The sequence below is a fragment of the Pelodiscus sinensis genome, chromosome 1, assembly GCF_049634645.1.
Source record: "Pelodiscus sinensis isolate JC-2024 chromosome 1, ASM4963464v1, whole genome shotgun sequence".
Lineage (NCBI taxonomy): Eukaryota > Metazoa > Chordata > Testudines > Trionychidae > Pelodiscus > Pelodiscus sinensis.
In genome coordinates this window covers 297,641,498-297,660,478 of record NC_134711.1, presented here as the reverse complement: position 1 = coordinate 297,660,478, position 18,981 = coordinate 297,641,498, and the positions used below count along the sequence as shown (strand labels likewise).

General features: G+C 40.5%; 1 protein-coding gene across 5 annotated transcripts in view; it reads right to left on the bottom strand.

Annotated features, from left to right (window-relative positions):
- Positions 1-18,981, bottom strand: part of STARD13 (StAR related lipid transfer domain containing 13) — a 430,610-nt gene that overhangs the window by 97,878 nt on the left and 313,751 nt on the right. The window lies entirely within an intron of this gene.

Here is an 18,981-nt window from a genome sequence, read left to right as displayed (position 1 = left end):
GGATGGTACTACTGAAACTAAGGGCACGTCTTCACTTGCCACGCCGGAGATCAACGTTCTGGCATTCTATTTAGCGGGTCTAATATAGACCAATAAATCAAACACCGAGGGCAGCTCCAGTCAGCACTCGTACTCCTCACAGTGGGGATGGTGCCAAGCTCAGGTTAAGGTAAGCTGACTCCAGCTATATATTCTACATTGCTGGAGTTGCGTACCTTAAATCGACCTTCTAGATCTAGTGTAGACCTCGCTTAAGAATTACTGCAGAGACATGTTAGCCACCAGATACATTCTGAATGAAAAGATGAATTGAGCTACCCCAGTGATCTCAAATCGTGTCACACTGTAGGTAACCTTTTAACAGAGATGGACCATCTCTCCACCTAATCTGATTCACATGAACCATTTCCATTAGCAATTCAGTAAAGGCCCTGTGGAAACTGCAGCTGTTGTTTATGTAGCCTACTGTTTGATGTACCCTATCTATGCCCCACTCTCTGGGTAACTCACCTACTATTGATCCCAACTAACAGCTATGGGTAACCTGTGCATGCTCAAGGAGTAGCTGTCTATTATTACAATGTTGAAAGTTTGGCATTCAATCCCTAGTCTAGCTCCTAATGAACATTGGTGCAGTTCTAAGTATTAAGAAAGTGTTTAAGGTGTTTTTAGTCTCTTTCAACCTGATTGCACAGATGGAAACTGAGATCAGCCAGCACACCAGGACTAGAAACCTCTTCACAAACCACCAGTAAGTACTTCACATACCACAGCTTGGAAACCATTAAGCCAGGCACATGCTCAAATACTGACCTTCCAGGAGGCTTGGTAGAAAATTAAGTATCTTGCAGTATTATGAAATGAGGGCAGTGGGATAGTGCTTTGTCAATTGGCAGCCATAAGACAAGTGCTGAGGGCACTAGTCCAAGCAGCTGTGATTTAGATTTGGAGTGTGGCAGCTATAGGGCTCTCCTGTGGATAGACTGGCTAATCCATGCCAGTAGCTTGATGACAAAGCACTAGCTGCACAGAATATAGAGACGGGGGCAACACCAGCCCTATCCCTTATTCAAAGAAGTACAGAAAAAAGCTATTTAATCAACTTTCCAGAGCCATTGCATGTACAATGATTATCTGTCAAAACACATGAGACTTCTTGTTGGCCTTTAAAAATGTATTTGAAATGACATAAATGAGATCAATGTGTAGTAAATATCCATTTGAATAATATTAACAGAATTTAAAAACGAATATTAAAATGGAGCAGATTAAAGGCTCCCATACTGTGATTTCCTTTGTTTATACCCAGGACTGGGTATTGGCCTTCAACTGAAAATGTTTGGAGATTTCTCCTTCCCTCACCAGTTCAAATGTGGCCTCTGTAAATCACAGCATGCACTCAATGCAGCTGTCATGATTAGATGCGGAATGAGGGGTAGCCTCTGAAATCCTGTTTTTCACTAATTTAGAACTCTAGAAAATGAAGATCCAGATTTTAAATTCATCTGGAACTTAACTGAAACTAGTGTACAGAAAGGGGCACTGGTATGGTGTGCTTTGGATGACTGGACAGCAAGTATGAAAAACCAGGACAGAGTGGAGAGGAAACAGACACCTATGTAAGACAGAAGTCCTAACTATCAGAACTGCCCCTATAAAATCAGAACATCTGGTCACCCTAAATGTGCTGTGTTGGCCTGGTTTTCCTAAAAGGCCAGCCGTGGTTTATAGATTGCTTTCAGGCTAAGTCTAAGCCCATAGTTCAAGCTTGAGGTGATGAAAATGTGGCTCAGTACAATCAAGCCAACGCCTAAGAAGAATGAGTACATCTCTTGCCAGCTGAAAATTGAAAGTCATTCCTAGCAACTAGAGTCTAAGAGAAAATATAAGTCCAGGAGGAAACAGAGGTTCTTCCTCACCTTTACAGTGTGAGACAGATACAAGAGCTGGTCGAAATTCATCATTTTTTTTTGGTGGAAAAATGAGATTTTATTGAAAATTAAATACCCCAAAGATAACTTTTGATTTATTTTTTTACTACAAATTTTGAAACACAACAAAACATTTTATTTCAATTTGAAAAAAAGCTTTCAGTTTTTCATGGTTTCTTTTTGCCACGGAATGCAATGAAATGAAAAATGTTTATGGTTTGAAGTCCTTTCCCTGTATACACATAATTTTCCCTTTCTTTTTTACCTTTTCCTACTCTCTAAGTTTTCCAAAGTTGGAAAAGTTTTTAAAAGGTACAGAGATGAAGAAGCGGAAAGAAAAGGAATTGGGAAACCTAGGCATCTTTCTGTTGAATTCACTGGCAAAGAAGAAAAATGGGAAGAAAGAGGAAGACGAAAGCTGAAATTTTGAAAAAGTGTTTTGGTTTTTGAAAACTAGATCAAAATGAAAATTTCAATTCAAAATTAAATCAACATGTTCATTTCAATTTTTACAGTCAGAAGGAGAAATTACCAACTTTTGCTAACAGCCATAACAGGCTCCCCTCCTCCTAGCTGAGGATAAGGGCCCCATCTTCCTGCCCCCCTACCCCCATTAACTAAAAGCACTATTGTGCCAGAGGAGTCTTGCAGGCGCTAGCTAGATTTTTTTCATTCACTCACAGTCTCAATGTCTATGTAAAGTAGGACAATTGTACTGTTTACATTAGATGGGAAGATATAAACTGGGATGCATTTGCATTTTTGATATAGTAAAATATGCACTATGAAGGATTAAAGTATGCAAAACACATCCCTTGCCAGAACTACACATTTTTTCAAAAAGACCTATGCCTTTTTTTTATTTCTTGTATTAATTTATGTCTTTTGATTATTTGCCCTAGTGGGAAAAAAGAACCTGGTTTTTTGATGTATCTATATATCAAATGTGGTCCCTTTACCAGCCAGTGTAAATGTTTTCTAACTCTAAATTCAGCTGTGTGAGTCTGGCATATGAACGTTAAACTGTCACTTTCTGCTTTCCAGGTCACCCTTCTGAACCACTGCTGCAAAGCCTGTATGTTTGCTGTGATACTAGAGACAAGACAGCAGCATTTGCAAGCTCCTGCATCAAAGACATTCAATAAACCGAGTCACTAAAATTGCAGAATGCAGTAAAACTGTTAGTAAACCAGAGGGCCTAAAATATCACTTAAGGTATTTAAATGACATGAGCCTAGTTTAACATAAAGTTCAATTTGTATATGTCAGAGGCATAATAATTTGTGTAAACCCATGTGAATGCTCTACAGAGGTCAGGGACAAGAACTCTTGTAAGAGTTGTATGATTCAAATACTTTTTAAAAATAACATTCAAATGTAAAGTTCTGGTTTGCTTAAGGGGATAAAAAATGTCTTGCTCTCAGCAAAAAGTTAATTGGGTGTCATGAAAATCAGTAATTAGAACTCCCCACAAATGATAATGGCTTGGAATGCTAATTCCCTTCATAAAAGGCTTAAAAAGGATGTAATAAGGGAGAGAAGGAATTAAAAAGTCAGCATCAGCATCTGCCCTCAAGACCCAATATGTGAAAGAACTGGCATGATACTGCAGTCATCAAGAAATTGCATCTAGTAAAATTATCTTTTCTACTGTGAGGAAAGGTGGAATTCAGGAGCTATATACAAATGAAATGTATAATGATACACCAATCACAAGTCTAAACTTAAGCCTGAGATATTATCATCGCCATTCTCAGTCATCCTAAAGCAGTTAAACCACATGCAATTCTCCTCTTCTACTGAAGCGCAGATGTGTCTGGTGTGAAACATGTCTGCCACTAACTACGTGCAGCAATCCCACACATTTTAGTACAAGAAGTTAAAAATAATGTATTCAAATTAAACGGTAAGGGAAATACAGGTAGCCAGAATGTAATTACACTTACTCCTGCATAAAGTGCCATGGGACCTTTAATAGCCTGACATGGCCTTCACTTCAACACTTCACTTCAACACTTAAACACCTAAGAACAATGCTCCCCAAACACCACACTGGACACTAGTTTAGCACTACCAAGAGGAGTAAATAGCCACCTAGTGAATTATTAACAGCAGAACCTCAAATTAAGCAACTTAATTTTAAGTCCTTGCACCAAGTACTGTTATAGCCTCCGCTTGGGAAATCTTAAGAGTTCATACATAGCCCAGGGTGATATTTCCTCACTTTCCACCCTTTGGAAAACTACAGTCACTGATATAGCACTGACTGTGAAGTAGTCCTAAACAAGAATTTTCAACAATACAGTAGCTTTTTGCTGCCTCGGGCTGTAATTATTTTATACCATTTATCTAATGAGTCTATTCTATACCTTAGTATTTTGTACTAATTAATATATAAATAAATAAATATGGCACTGCCTTATGTAGTCAAGAATTCCAGAATTTAGGATATCTTAAAACAAACATTTACATGTTTTTGATGATACATTTCCTGAAAATTTGATTAAAATATATTTCCAGAGCATAAATAGGAAGCTGTATTCCAATGCAGAAAGGTTTTCATTATACGGTAGCTAGTACCACTAAACTCCTTGAAGGAAGAAATCAGCGCTTGAGGATTCATTTCTGAAATATGCATGGCCATAAATGCTCCATGGCAGCTCTAATAAGGTACTTACTTGCTTTTAAAAGCTTTAGAGGGGTAGGTAAGTTAGTCTGTAACTGGCAAAACTTAGAAAACAACAAATAGTCTAGTGGCACCTTAAGGACTAACAAAACGTAGGTTTATGCCCATTTGGGTTATGCCCACGAAAGCTCGTGATACCATCTACATGTTTTGTTAGTCCTTAAGGTGCCACTAGACTGTTTGTTGTTTTCGAAGTTTTTGCCTTTAAAAATTCTTAATCATACTTAATGAGACTGGAAACAACACTGTTTGCCTAAGATCAGCTGCTTATTTTCACTGTAGTAATCCCAACAGCAAAGTTGTCAAATTTATATGATACCAACATTTTCCAGTTCTTCCCCTCTCACTACTTGATAATCCTATTAAAATCTTAGCTTGCACAAAATACTGCCACACACATAGGACCTACTGCCCTTTGCTATGACAAAAGGAATCCTGAACTAGGCTAACTATTTACAGGGCCTCTTTAAGAACTGTCACCAAATGGAAACTCCCATGTGCCCTTGAAATATTTCAGCATGGATTTTTGTGGAAACAAGGTAAGGTGCTACTCATCACAGAGATTATGTATAAGAAGCAAGAAAATATTGCTCTTTGAGAACCATGGTCCTACTTCAGTCTTTAAAAAAATTTGCCAACAGAGTATTTACATAACAAACATTCATTCTGACAAATAGCTTTTACTGTAATGTAACAATGCTGTGACAATGACCCCATGGTGGGTTTATTGTAAACAAGCATTTGTAACAGGAGATCAAATGACTGCAAGGTTGCCACTAATGCCGGTCTGGAATTTTCCAACACAATATTTCTCTGTTAAAAAAATATTGATTAGCTGAAACAGAAACTTTTTTGTGGAAACATTCCAGTTTCAACTAAGCTTTCATTGGGAAGGTTTCTGAAGTCCAGGATGCAATTAATAGTTAAAACCATTACGGGAGACCAAAACCCCATAGTAATATACTAGTGAGGCACTCTGCTGGGGTGTGTGAGACCTTTCTTCAACTCAGTGCTTTGAATTAGGCTCAGAAGGGACTCCAACCTGAATCACCAATATCGCAGTTGAATTATTCTGGGCTGGGTCTTGCTCTTTTTTGAGTATGTGCACACAAATGCGTGAAAAACCATGAAAGGTTTTGTTTTCATCCCAATGTGAAACAGGAAATTATTTGAAATCTTGAAAATTTTCACAGGATGGAAAATCCATTAACTGCCCAGCTGTAGTTGCCAGTGAATGAGTGATTCCCTCAAACTCATGTTGACTGAAGACATAGGAAAGGAATTTGGCTTGTGCTTATTTCATAACTTAAAAATATTTTATTTTAAAAAAGTATTACATTACTTACAAACCCTGTGCATTTTATTGGAGGTAGATAAAGTTTCCAATGCCTGTGGTATGACATGTTGTCTCCCCGGCCTCCCACATACTAATAGAATTCATATTTGATTGTGTTTGATAATCTGTATTATTGGCATATTTGTTTTATTCCATCATAAACATGCATGCACACACACATGTTTATTAATTATATTTCTTTCTCAATTATCTTTCAGTTTTCCTTTCAATCTGCTATAGAGAGAAAAACAAAAAAACAAAAAACTGGCAGAGCTCTAGCAAGCCCTTTGCGACCAAAAAATTATTGATTTTCACAAAGATGTTTCATCTAAAGCAGGGCTACTCAACATGCAGCCTGTGGGCTGCATGTGGCCTGTGGCTCATTTGTTTGCAGCCTGCGGTACAGTTTGGGTTTACGCAGGGCTCAACACACAGCCCGCGGGTGGGATTCTTTGAACATGGCCTCTACTGGGAACACACTCCACAATGGCGAGGCATCTCCCAGGTTGGTGAGCACTGAAAGACACAAGCGGACGGGCTGGCAGGAACTGATGGATACGGGGTGTCGGCATTTCTAGTCCCCAGGGAGGAGGTGCTGGGAGCGCTGGGCCATTGTGGGAAGTACTTTGTATTCATGCCTGTCAGTGTGAAATAAGCTATTTGCATATATTTACATATATATCTGCATGTATATGCAACCACACTTAAGTTGCGGCCCTTGGCATGTGCTGAGAGTATCATTGTGGTCTCCATGGCTTCCAAAGTTGAGTAACCCGGGAAGTAAGCCTTACTTTATGAAACTTAACATATTCTAGAACTACAGGAGAAGGTGTCAAACTATCATTTAGAACTGCTGCAGCCAACTTAGAAGACATCACTGTAATTTAAAAATCAATAGACTGAAAGAACCTTTGAGCCATGTCTATACTAGGAAACTATTTCTGAATTAGTAAATTCAACTTAATAACACCTGCTTTACCAAAATCGAAGTAGTGTGTCCATGCTGCAGGAGAGACTTGAAATTAGTCCAAGGCAGGCTCCGTTAATGTGGACGTGCTACCTCAGACAAAGAGCCCTAGGAAGCACTGGGGCATAATTAGTTCAAATTACTCTAGAGAGTAGTTATTTTGAAATAGTGGCACCGGAGCAACCACTCTACCGTTATTTCAGAATTCGTGTTATTCCTGATGAAAAGCAGGAGTACAGATTTTGAATTCTGCAGTCCGTTATTTCAAAATAACAGGCTTGGTAGTGTGGATGCTCCGCTTATAAATTTGACCTTGGAGGGGAAGGGTTATTTCAAAATAAAATCCTAGTGCCAGGGCTTCGGGAAAGAGTTTGGAGAGCTATCTAACAATTAGGAGATTTGACTTCATTTATATCGTTCTCTCACCTAAGATTTTCACAAATGGGAGTGACATGGATGAGACCATCGGATCACATTAGCCTTATCCAGCTCACATCACATATCACTCTTGGAAAAGTTATAAAAATTTTACTGCAGTGTTTTTATAGCCATGTTATCCCAAGATATTAGATATTTAAAAGATTTTAAAATGAGTGATGTGTCTTTTATTTTAACATGGCTTTTTAATGCCATAAACATTTTTAGAGTGACAAAGCAGGTGAGGTAATATTCTGTTAAGTTTGTCTTCCTCTTTCATGATGTTGTAGAGTTTCCATTTCAAACCACAAAATTCTATAGCTACCATTTTAAAGACTAACACATTTATTTGGGCATAAGCTTTAATGGGCTGGAGCTTTTGCCCAAATTAATTTGTTAGTCTTTAAGGTGCCACAGGATTCCTCATTGTTTTTGCTGAAATGGACAAACACAGCTATCCCTTTGAAATGTATAGCTACCATAGTTATTTGGAATACTGTACTACAAGCAACAATGGAGAAAAGAGAATTTTGCAGTTTGAAATGGAAACTCCACAACATCAAGAAAAAAGGATGCCAACAATGGGGAATTGGTCCAACATGATATATTACCTCATGCATCTTATCTCTCTAAGAAGTTTTATGGCATTAAAAAGCCCACAGTGTAACTTTGGTTTCAGAAATTAGTCTTTTGAAAAAAATTAAAACTAGGGGTACGAAACATTCCACACCCAATGAAGAGAGGAAGGATGGTCCAGGAATTAGCGTACAAGCTAGAATGGGAGACTTAGATTCATTACCTTGCTCCACTATAGACTTCCTGTGTCTAGGCAATTCACTTAGCCCTTTGGTGCCTCTGCTCCCTCTCTGCAAAATGAAGATAATGCTTCCAGACCTGATGGGTTGTTGTGAGAATAAACATTGCCAATGATCTGCTTATAGCACAGATCTTCACCTGGCAGTTAAAAAACAATAATCAGGAGGAAATACAGACTTCATTCTCAGCATCCCTTCAGTTTTATAAGTGATGACAAAGAATTCTCCTGAAGCCGTATATAATTTATATTAGCAACCTGATATGTCCTTCATTCCTCCTCCCTCACCATAGGTTTATCTTCCAGTGTTATTTGAGAGACCTAAATTCTTGGGGGAAGATGTCTATATTAATTAGCTATAATATTGACCAAACAATATCAAGAAAAAAAATGTGTACTGGTAATGCTCAGATTTCCCTCAGATCCATTTTAGAGGTTAAAAGATACCTGCAGTTCTAGCTGTTGTCCACTAGAGGCCGTGAAGAGCTTATATTCTTTCATAAGCAGGATTCTCAGAACCAAAGAAACAGGAAGCCACAAGAAGAGATATGTTATCTCCCAGCACTAAATGTTTCCATACTAACAGCATGACACATTGTTGGCAGCCACCTACTCTCATGTGTGCAGGATGGATCAAGGGTTCTCTGGGTAGGAATATAACGGTACGGTGCAGTGTGTTTTAAAGAAACTCCCCCTCATACATAACACACATTTTAAGGAATGTGCAGCCATGTGTCACTGGCCACTTTTAAAATAAATGACTCTTTTTGAACTAATTATATAAAAACATCTGAGCCCAGCAGGCTCCTGCAGTCATTGGAGGCTGTGAAAATTGTTTGAATTTAACAAGAGCAGTTTGAGCCAGCGTCAGTAGAGCACTATAGCAACAAAGGCATATATTTATAAAAACTGAAGTGAGGGCTGACCTCTCTGGGAATATTCCTAAGGACAATTTTTTTTAGCCAATGGTAGGAGAGTATGTGCACTGGAGAAGGAATGAGTACCAATGAATCTGAAGAATATAAGCAAAATATGCAAAGATAGGTGACTGAGATGGACTGCCAAAAAGGAGGGGACATTACCTGAAGAGAGACTGCATAGAGAAACAAAAAAGGAAGCCGATAAGAACCCCTGGGCAATGGGAGAGAACTAGAACAGCTGGAGAATGTTGAAGGAGGTGAGATCCTGTACATGTCAAATAAGCACCACAATATGCCAGTATTTTTATGGCTGACCTTGAACAACGTTTCCTCAGCTCTCGCCCCCTAACATCATTACTTTACTTATGCTACATTGATGACATCATCATATGAACCCATGGGAAAGAGACCCTTGAAGAATTTCACAAGGATTTCAACAACTTCAACCCCACCATCAACCTCAGCCTGGATCAGTCCACATGAGAAATCTACTTCCTTGACACTACAGTACATTTAAATGATAGACAAATTTCCACCATCCTATACCAGAAACCTACCAACTGCTACACCTACCTTCATGCCTCTAGCTTCCATCTCAGACACACTTCTCAATCCATTGCATACAGCCAAGCCCTAAGATACAACCAGATTTACTCCAATCCCACAGACAGAGACAAACACCTAGAGGATCTATATAGAACAGTCCTAAAACTGAAATACCCATCTGAAGAAGTGAAAACACAGATTGGCAGAGACAAAAAAGTACCCAGACATGAACTACTTCAAGACAGACCCAAAAGAGAAAACAACAGAATTCCACAACTCAGTCCACAACTCAAACCCACTACAGTCCACAACTCAAACCCCTCCAACGCATGATACACAATCTACAACCTATCATGGAAAATGACCCCTCACTCTCAGAGGTCTTGAAGGAAAGGCCTATTCTTGCTTACAAACAACCCCCTAACCTGAAACAAATTCTTTCCGGTAACCACACCACACAGCTACATCATAAGGATCCAGGAACCCACCCCTGCAATCAAGCCCGGTGCCAACTCTGCCCACACATCTATACAAATGATTTCATCTCTGGACTCTACCACATCAACCACCAAATCAGAGGTTCATTTACCTACACATCCAGCAATGTGATCTATGCCATCAAATGCCAGCAATGCCCCACTGCAATACATATTGGACAAACTGGACAGACCCTACGGGAAAGAATTAGTGGACACAAATCAGATATCTGCAAAGGCAACACACAAAAACCTGTTGGGGAACATTTTAACCTTCCTCGACACTCATTAGTGGATCTCCAAGTTGCTGTTTTGTTTCAGAGCAATTCCACAAGCCAAATACACAGAGAAGGATTGGAACTCCATTTCATTCACAAGTTTAATTCTCATGCTAATGGTCTAAATCGCGATCTAAGTTTTTACTGTTACAGACTGGCTCAACTATCCCTTCGAAACTTATCTACACACTGTCTTCCCCTCCACACTCCATTTTTTTCCTTCTCTCCCTCCTCCTTCATTCCCTTATTTATTCTGGACATCCAACACTCCAGTCATCTGACAAAGTGGGCTGTGCCCATGAAAGCTCATGATACAATCTACATGTTTTCTTAGTCTTTAAAGACTAAACTATATGACAAATAATGTGAGGGCAAAAATGACAAGCAGCAAAAATTAAAACAGTAGGTTGAACATGCTACACTCTTCCTGGTGAAAAAAATAGCAAATAAACAGGGCATGTGAAGGTAAGTGGCTGAAGAAAACAGAATAATTGAAACAAGATCCCCAAATAAAAAGCTAATCATACCAAGCCATTAGCAACAGAACAGGTCTCTTCCCGTAGCCATAAAACTGGAACATCGTGTTGTTATATCTGCACAAAGTTGTGTGTGAGCCTGTGCTGCACAGACAGATGCCAACACAAGGGGTTTATGATGTATGGGTACAATTCTGTAGTATGCTAAAAGCCTACTGGGAGAACTGTATGCCTCAATTCCTTTTGAAGACAATGAGAACAATAACAAAATCTGCCTTTAAAACAGACTCTTTTCTGGATTACATGGGCCAGGTCTACACTAGGAGCTTTGCCAGTACACCTACGCTTATCTATTTATATCAGCAAAGTGCTCCAAGTTTGGATTCAGCCTATGCTGCCAAAAGTAGTCTTTTGCTGGTGTAGCTTATTCCAGCTCAAATGCAATAAGCTATACTGGCAAATGTGAAGTTTTGCTGGGATAACTGTTTCAAAATAATAGTCTTTTGCCAGGATAGCTACATTGATCACACCATATCTCTCCCCAACCAACACAGCTATGCCAGCAAAAGTCTGAAGAGTAGACCTACCAGCTAAACACCAGAGGTCATTTCCGGGGATCAGAGCATTATTAGGATATGTTATAAAGAGATAATGTTACAAGCCAACTTCAGTAGGAGTTGGAAGAACACAGCATCTGGCAAGCTTGGAGGATACAATCTGTGTTGATGCATTTTCAGAAACTTGTATTCTTTTGCCCATTCTCCTAGTTTGGTTAGGTCCCGGTGAAATTCTTCCGTCTTCTCTGGTCTTGAGCCACTTAATAAATTTTGTATCATCTACACACATCGGTTACTTCTCTGCTCACTCTTTCTCCCAGTCATTAATAAATATACTAAAGACATTAGTCCTAACAAAATGTTGGGGCAAGTGGCTAATAGCCATTGGCCACAATGAAAACTGCATTCATTCCTAATCTTTTTTACCCGTCTCTTAGAAAGTTTCATTTCCATGATAATATTTTGTCTCTTAGATCATGACTAATAAATTCCCTTAGTAGTTTTTCATGAGTCATTTCATCAAAAGATTTAAAAGTTCAAATAAATATAAAAGTGTCTTAACTCCATTTGTAGAGATAGTCAATTTTTATTTGTTAGGTTTGCTTAATTTGCTAGAGGAATAAAGATATAGGAAGTTGCATGAACACTCTTTATATATTTAGAAAGGAATCTAAAAATACTGAGATAGTCTCAGCTCTTGCTAACTGCTGATCTACACCAGATGAAGATCTGGATCATTATCTCTCACTGACTCATCAGATACCTCAACACTATCGCCTAGTCCCTGAGAATGAGCACAGGTGTTCAGGTACTATGTAATCCAATTAAGGCTCTTTGAAAGGAAGTTATTTTTCTGATGTCACCGAAGTTACACTTAATGGGTTTATAGTTATTAGGCACTGTGGAAAGTTGTTTGCACTTAGCAGCTTGCTACCAGATATGTAGCAAAAGATAAGCATTGAAGTCCTTGTGAATCCCACAGCTGTTGTGATTTTTCCATATGCGGGAGGAACAGTTGCCTTAGGCATTTCAGAGACATGCAAGAACACAGAAAGAGTTTATTAATACTGGACGTGAATTTGCAATTATTGAGTGCAGATGGTCAGTCCACATGGTGAATAAGCCTTAAACCATCCCCACTTAAGACTGTGGCAAATGATAAAACAAGCCCAATTCACAAAAATAAACCCTTTTGTTAACAAGGTACAATTAAGCACAAGTATTTTCATTCTGTGCTAAAGAGCTCAAGTAGAATCTGATGCGAGTTACACTTGCATCCATCCGGATCAACTGATAATCTCTGTTAATGTTGACTTGAATGTACAGATTTACACTTATATGGATGAGTTATGAATCTAGCCCCTTCTTTCTGTTCCCAACAAAAAGTCTGTAAATTACTGTTAATCTGGATGAAGTAAGTAGTATGAAACATAAATAAAATATGTATCTATTATATTATCATTAAGAAACGTTGCTCAATTTCTGCCCTTAGTTTTACCCAGTCAATCCCACTGAAATCCACCATCTGTGCACGTGTATGTGACAACAGTAGAACTTTTTTTAAACATATCATCATGAATACAGCAGTACCTGGGACTTTATACAGTTTTGCTAAGTAGCAATGTAAGAATCTGTAAGTGTATCTACATGATGACCTTTACCATGGTAGGGCTCCTTTATAAGCCTGACAAGTCATCTAAGAGATTAATCAATTTGGAAGGCTAAAGCACAGATGTTTGTTATGCATCTCTTTCTACAAGTGAGCAGGGAATGAAGTCCTGAGGCATGGAACCGCCAATGAGAATGCCACAGGTGCAGCATTCAGAACCCTCATTCCTGAGTCATGGAGTGCATAGCTACACTGCCGTAAAATTCAGGCCATATGGGGTGTGAATAGCATCTATAAGGTAACCTGGACACAGATCATTTGGGATCCTATATATCAGAGCGAGGGTTGTGAATTTCAGATGGACGACAGATGTCTACCACATGAGCTATGTGCTCTTGTTGACACACTCCATTCAGAAGGTGGTAGCTGTATGTCGGAATAGATCTAAGTTCTGAAGGCCAGGCAAGAGGTTAGGATGGAACAAATGATAAGAGACAAGATTCACATCTGATTGGGGACAGTGCAGAGCACTTGCTTTCCTATAAGTGAAAGAATGCCAGTCTAGTGCTAATGCAACTTGCAAGGATAGAAATAACAATGAGTCAAACAAGACCCCTAGGCTCCTGATCAGCTGATGATGAAACAGTTGCATATTTTTCATTTTTCCGGGTCCTTTGACTGCTTTCCTTTTCTCATCTGGCTTGAGTTGCAGTCCGCAGGCTTTCATATCTGTCCCAATTTGATAGGCTATGAAGGGCAAATCCAGCCATGATGGTTTGAATCTTCATTATATTTATATTCTTGTTATCCAAACATACCAACTTCAACTTTAAATAAGTACATACATTGACCTACTTTTTCATTTTGAATACTTAGGAGTTTTTAATATTGATACTGCAGTTGTGCATTGTGCATTCAGATTATATTTATGTCTCGGGTATTATATAGAACCATAGAACCATAGAGCTGGAAGAGATCGCAGAAGGTCATCAAGTCCAGCCCCCGCCCTAGGCAGGACCAATCCCAACTAAATCAACCCAGCCAGGGCTTTGTCAAGCCGAGACTTTAACACAGCTAGGGATGAAGACTCCATTACTTCCCAATGTAACCCATTCCAGTGCTTCACCACTTGCATAGTGAAATAGTTTTTCCTAATATCCAACCTGGACCTCTCCCATCACAGCTTGAGACCTTTGCTACTTGTTCTGCCATCTGTCACTACTGAGAACAGCCTCTCTCCATCCTCTTTGGAACCTCTCTTCAGGAAGTTGAAGGCTGCTATCAAATCCCCCCTCACTCTTCGCTTCTGCAGACTAAACAAACCCAAATCCCTCAGCCTCTCCTCATAGGTCATGTGCTCCAGCCCCCTACTCATTTTGATTGTCCTCTGCTGGACCCTCTCCAATGCGTCCACATCCTTATTGTAGTTGGGGGCCCAGAACTGGACACAATACTCCAGAGGTGGCCTCACCAGAGCCAAATAAAGGGGAATAATCACTTCTCTGGATCTGCTGGCAATGCTCCTCCTAATGCAACCTAATATGCCATTAGTCTTCTTGGCTACAAGGGCCCACTCATATCCAGCTTCTCATCCACTGTAACCCCCAGGTCCTTTTCTGCAGAACTACTACTTAGCTTGTTGGTCCTCAGCCTGTAACAATGCTTGGGATTCTTCCATCCCAAGTGCAGGGCTCTGCACTTGTCCTTGTTGAACCTCATCAGATTTCTTGTGGCCCAATCCTCCAATTTGTCTAAGTCACTCTGGACCCTATCTCTGCCCTCAAGCGTATCTACCTCTCCCCCTAGCTTAGTGTCATCCGCAAACTTGCTGAGGGTGCAATCCATTCCTTCATCCAGGTCATTAATAAGGATATTGAACAAAACCGGTCTTAGAATCAAACCTTGGAGCACTCAGCTAGAAACTGACCTCCATCCTGACATCGAGCCATCAATCACTACCCTCTGGGCCCGGCCTTCTAGCCAGATTTCTATCCATCTTACCGTCCATTTATCCAATCCACATTCCCTTAACTTGCTGGCAAGAATATTGTGGGAGACCGTATCAAAAGCCTTGCTAAAGTCAAGGTATATCATATCCATTGACTTTCCCACGTCCACAGAGCCAGTTACCTCATCATAGAAGCTAATCAGATTGGTCAGGCACGACTTGCCCTTTGTGAATCCATGCTGACTATTCCTGATCACTTTCCTCTCTTCCAAGTGTGTCAAAATGGATTCCTTAAGGATCCTTTCCATGATTTTTCCAGAAACCGAAGTAAGACTGACTGGCCTATAGTTCCCTGAATTGTCCTTCTTCCCTTTTTTGAAGACGGGCACTACATTTTTTCTTTTTCCAGTCATCCGGGATCTCTCCCGATCTCCATGACTTTTCAAAGATAATGGCCAAAGGTTCCTCAATGACATTTGCCAACTCCCTCAGTACCCTCAGTTTCTCAATTATCCTCCCTCAGTACCCTCAGACCTTAATTATCACAACATCGGAGCATATCAGAATGTATTTATCCTCGTACCACCATTTTCAGGAAAGCAACTACTCTTATCCCCGTTTTACAGATGGGGAACTAAGGCACATTGAAATGAAGTGACTTGCCCATCAAGGGTGCACCGGATGTCTGAGATGGAGCAGAGATTTGAGCCTGGGTCTCCTGAGACCCCGAATTTGCTCTAACTGACCATCCTTCCTCCTGAACACTTCAGTATCCTCAACGGTGTGTGCTTCCTTCTTTTTATAAAGAAAAATGTAAGAAGCGTGTGAGTTTAAAATCAGGTCAGCACATACTGCATTGGACACCTAAAATCTTCTAAAGTGCCTGGTTCCTAAGGATAGACCATCTTATATGCCAGATGTTATAGGAGGATGGCTTTTCTTTGAGCATAGTTGACGTTCCTGCCCTGGTGCTTTCATATAACAATGCAAGAAGCTCCTTATACTTACTCCACCTAAAGTACCCACATAGCTCAGGGCAGAATATAGCAGAAATATTCAAAGATTTGTTTAAAGAAAAAAAAGTTTTATGCTGCACAATCAATTTCACTCTCCTTTTAACTCAGAAAACCAAATAGCAGAACATTTGGTTTCCAGATCACTACATAATTCAGCAATTTCATGGCCCAGCTGGAATTTCAGTACATGGTACTGATGATAGGCTGCTATAGGCTGCAGGCTTTCACACCCAGAAGTCCATTCCAGCATCTGAAAATGAAGATTTGCCGCGTTGCAGCCATTTTCACACTCCTCTCCTTAATCCCATCTCTTTTCGCATTCAGAGCTGGAACTCACATAATACATCTTGAGTCTTGCAACACTAGCTATAATACTGTTAAGTGATTGGTATGCAGGCTCAATGGCTCAAAACTATGTTAATGTTTTTCACCCCTTTAAGAAAGCAAAGAGTTTAGAAGCAATGTTAGGGTGGCCTAACTGATCCAGGATTCTTGACAGCAGTGCAATTTACATGTGTTCACTTCACGTATTGAAAAATTGTATTGGAATAACTGTCGATGATAAAAATGTACTTCTTACTATATTTAAATATCTCTGATGATTCTTTCTTGGAATTACTTTGGGTTTCACTGCAGTTCCTGAGATCATGCAACAGTTTAAATATTTCATTTTACTCCAGTGCAACACAATTCAGCATTGTACATACAATCTGCTGAAGTCTCTGGGCTCAATTTCACAGCTCTATTTTTGCATGGAACTCCTGCTGAATTAAGCTGAAGTTCCATTTATACTGCAAATGCAACATCATGCTCTCAAGTCACAATTATTTAATAACGTGTTAGGTGCTTTACAGACAAATCTGAAAACAAAGTTCCTGCCCTGAAGACTTATGTTATTCATGGGATCCTGTCAATAAGTGGAGCTCTTTGGTATTACAGTCATGCAAATAATCTCAAGCAACAACTTATACAGGAAAACTCTGAATTTATAAACTTTGATCTTACAACTTTCCCTATAGCAATTTTTTTTTTGCATTCTACAACTTATAAAAGATTATTTTATTTCCCTTGATTTTATGAAATCCTGATTTTAAAAGGCTGTCCTCCTTTGGGACCTTGGCCAATCTCAGGTGTCGTGAGGGTATGTCTACACTTGCACCCTTTTCCGAGAGAGAGATGCAAATGAAGACATTCGAAATTGCAAATGAAGCCGAGGTTTAACTATCCCACGCTTCATTTGCATATTTGCGTTATGGAGCTATTTCGAAATAGTGCTATTTCGAAATAACAGATGCTGTCAGTGTTTGGAGTGGTACTTGATAATGCACACCGAATATCACTTTCCACTGCAAGCCGATTCCTCTGTTTGGATTTAACGTGCAACAAACACGAAAATCCAGTCACACACATATAAGTTGATACAAATGGCAAAAGAAATCTGACTGCGTGTGATGACAGATTTGGGTAACTTCTGGTCACACTGGCCGAAAATTTCTCTATGGTAGACTGCTGGTACACATCTTGAGCCACAAAATCATTTTTCAGATCCAAGAATTCCTCCTGCAGATCCTCTGGAACACTATTAACATCTGTTGTAAATGGATTCCTGATGAAAGATAATCCATCCCTTGTCCTGTCCACCTCTGAAAGTATCATTGGAATTTGTCTCGTAGCTTCTGTAAATGATTGAGAATTTGCGTCCGAATGGCTTCCTTTTCCCTGAGCATGGCATCCACATATGGAAATTGAACCAAATTATTGCCTTTGACTCTTACGATCCAGAGTTCCAATTTGTCAAGAAAAGCCTTGATGATGCTTTGGTGAGAGAACAGATTTGCACCTTTCCCTTGCAGCTGAAGATTCGGTTTGTTCAAGATTCCAAAAATATCAACAAGATACTCAAGTTCTAAATGTGACTGCTTCAGCACTGTGGCAGGCCCCTCCCGCCTGCCCTCTTAAGTCCAAGGCCCTCTGGCCTGAGTCTGCAACACAGTTTAAAGCTGGCCCTTTAAGACAAGGCCAAGGCCCTCTGGCCTGAGTCCATAACACATCAAAGCTGGCCCTTTAAGACAAGGCCAAGGCCCTCCGGCCTGAGTCCCTAACACCATTCAGGGTTGTAGCGGGGATGCACCCCAGGTAGGGGGACCCGGGCCCACCCTACTCCACCGGGTCCCGGCCCAGGACCCTGTGAGCGACCAGATAGCGGGTCACTCCCTCGGCGGGGCCATCCAGCCGAAATGCGCTGAGGTTCTCTGGGCGGGAGAGGCGGCTCTCACTCCTACCCTGGGCCACTTCCTACCTCGTTGCCTGGGGTTCCTTCCCCTGCCCTCACTCAGCTTGCTGCGACCTCTGGGCCGGTGTCTCCTTGGCAGGTAGTCCCTGGGTCGCACCAGCTCGCCTCCGCATCCCCTCCAGCCTCTTCTGGAGTCTCTGGCAGCAGCTGTGCAAGAGCCCCCTTCGCAGGTCCTTCTCCTCCAGCTGTCTCCCCAGACTGAGTTCTTCCCCAGGCTTTTATAATGGAGCTACAGCCTGGGCATGCTCGGTAGGGTTGTGGGGGAGGGGCCTCTGCAGCCAGGTAACCCTGGCTGGGCCCTGCAGGTTAAGTGCGAGGCTGCCTCGCCCTGTCACAAGCACATTTCGGAATTCCTCTTTTCCTTGAGCCTGGAGAAATAAGTCCAACTCCTCTCTCAACTGAAAAACTATGTTGAATACGTTTCCTGCTGACAACCACCATACAGAAGTGTAGAACAGCAACACATCAAAGTCGTAACCCATGTCCAGGCAAAATCTTTTGAACAGCCTGGTGTTCAGAGCCAATGATTTGATGTGATTCACCACTTTCACCAACCCTTTGAAAATGGTGTTCAATTGATCAGGCAATGTTTTTGATGCCAAAGCTTCCCTATGAATGAAGCAATGAACTCCGGTTACCATTGGAGTGTGCTGTTTCACCAGCGTTTGGAAGCCCAGTCTTGAGCCCAGCATGGCAGGTGCACCATCAATG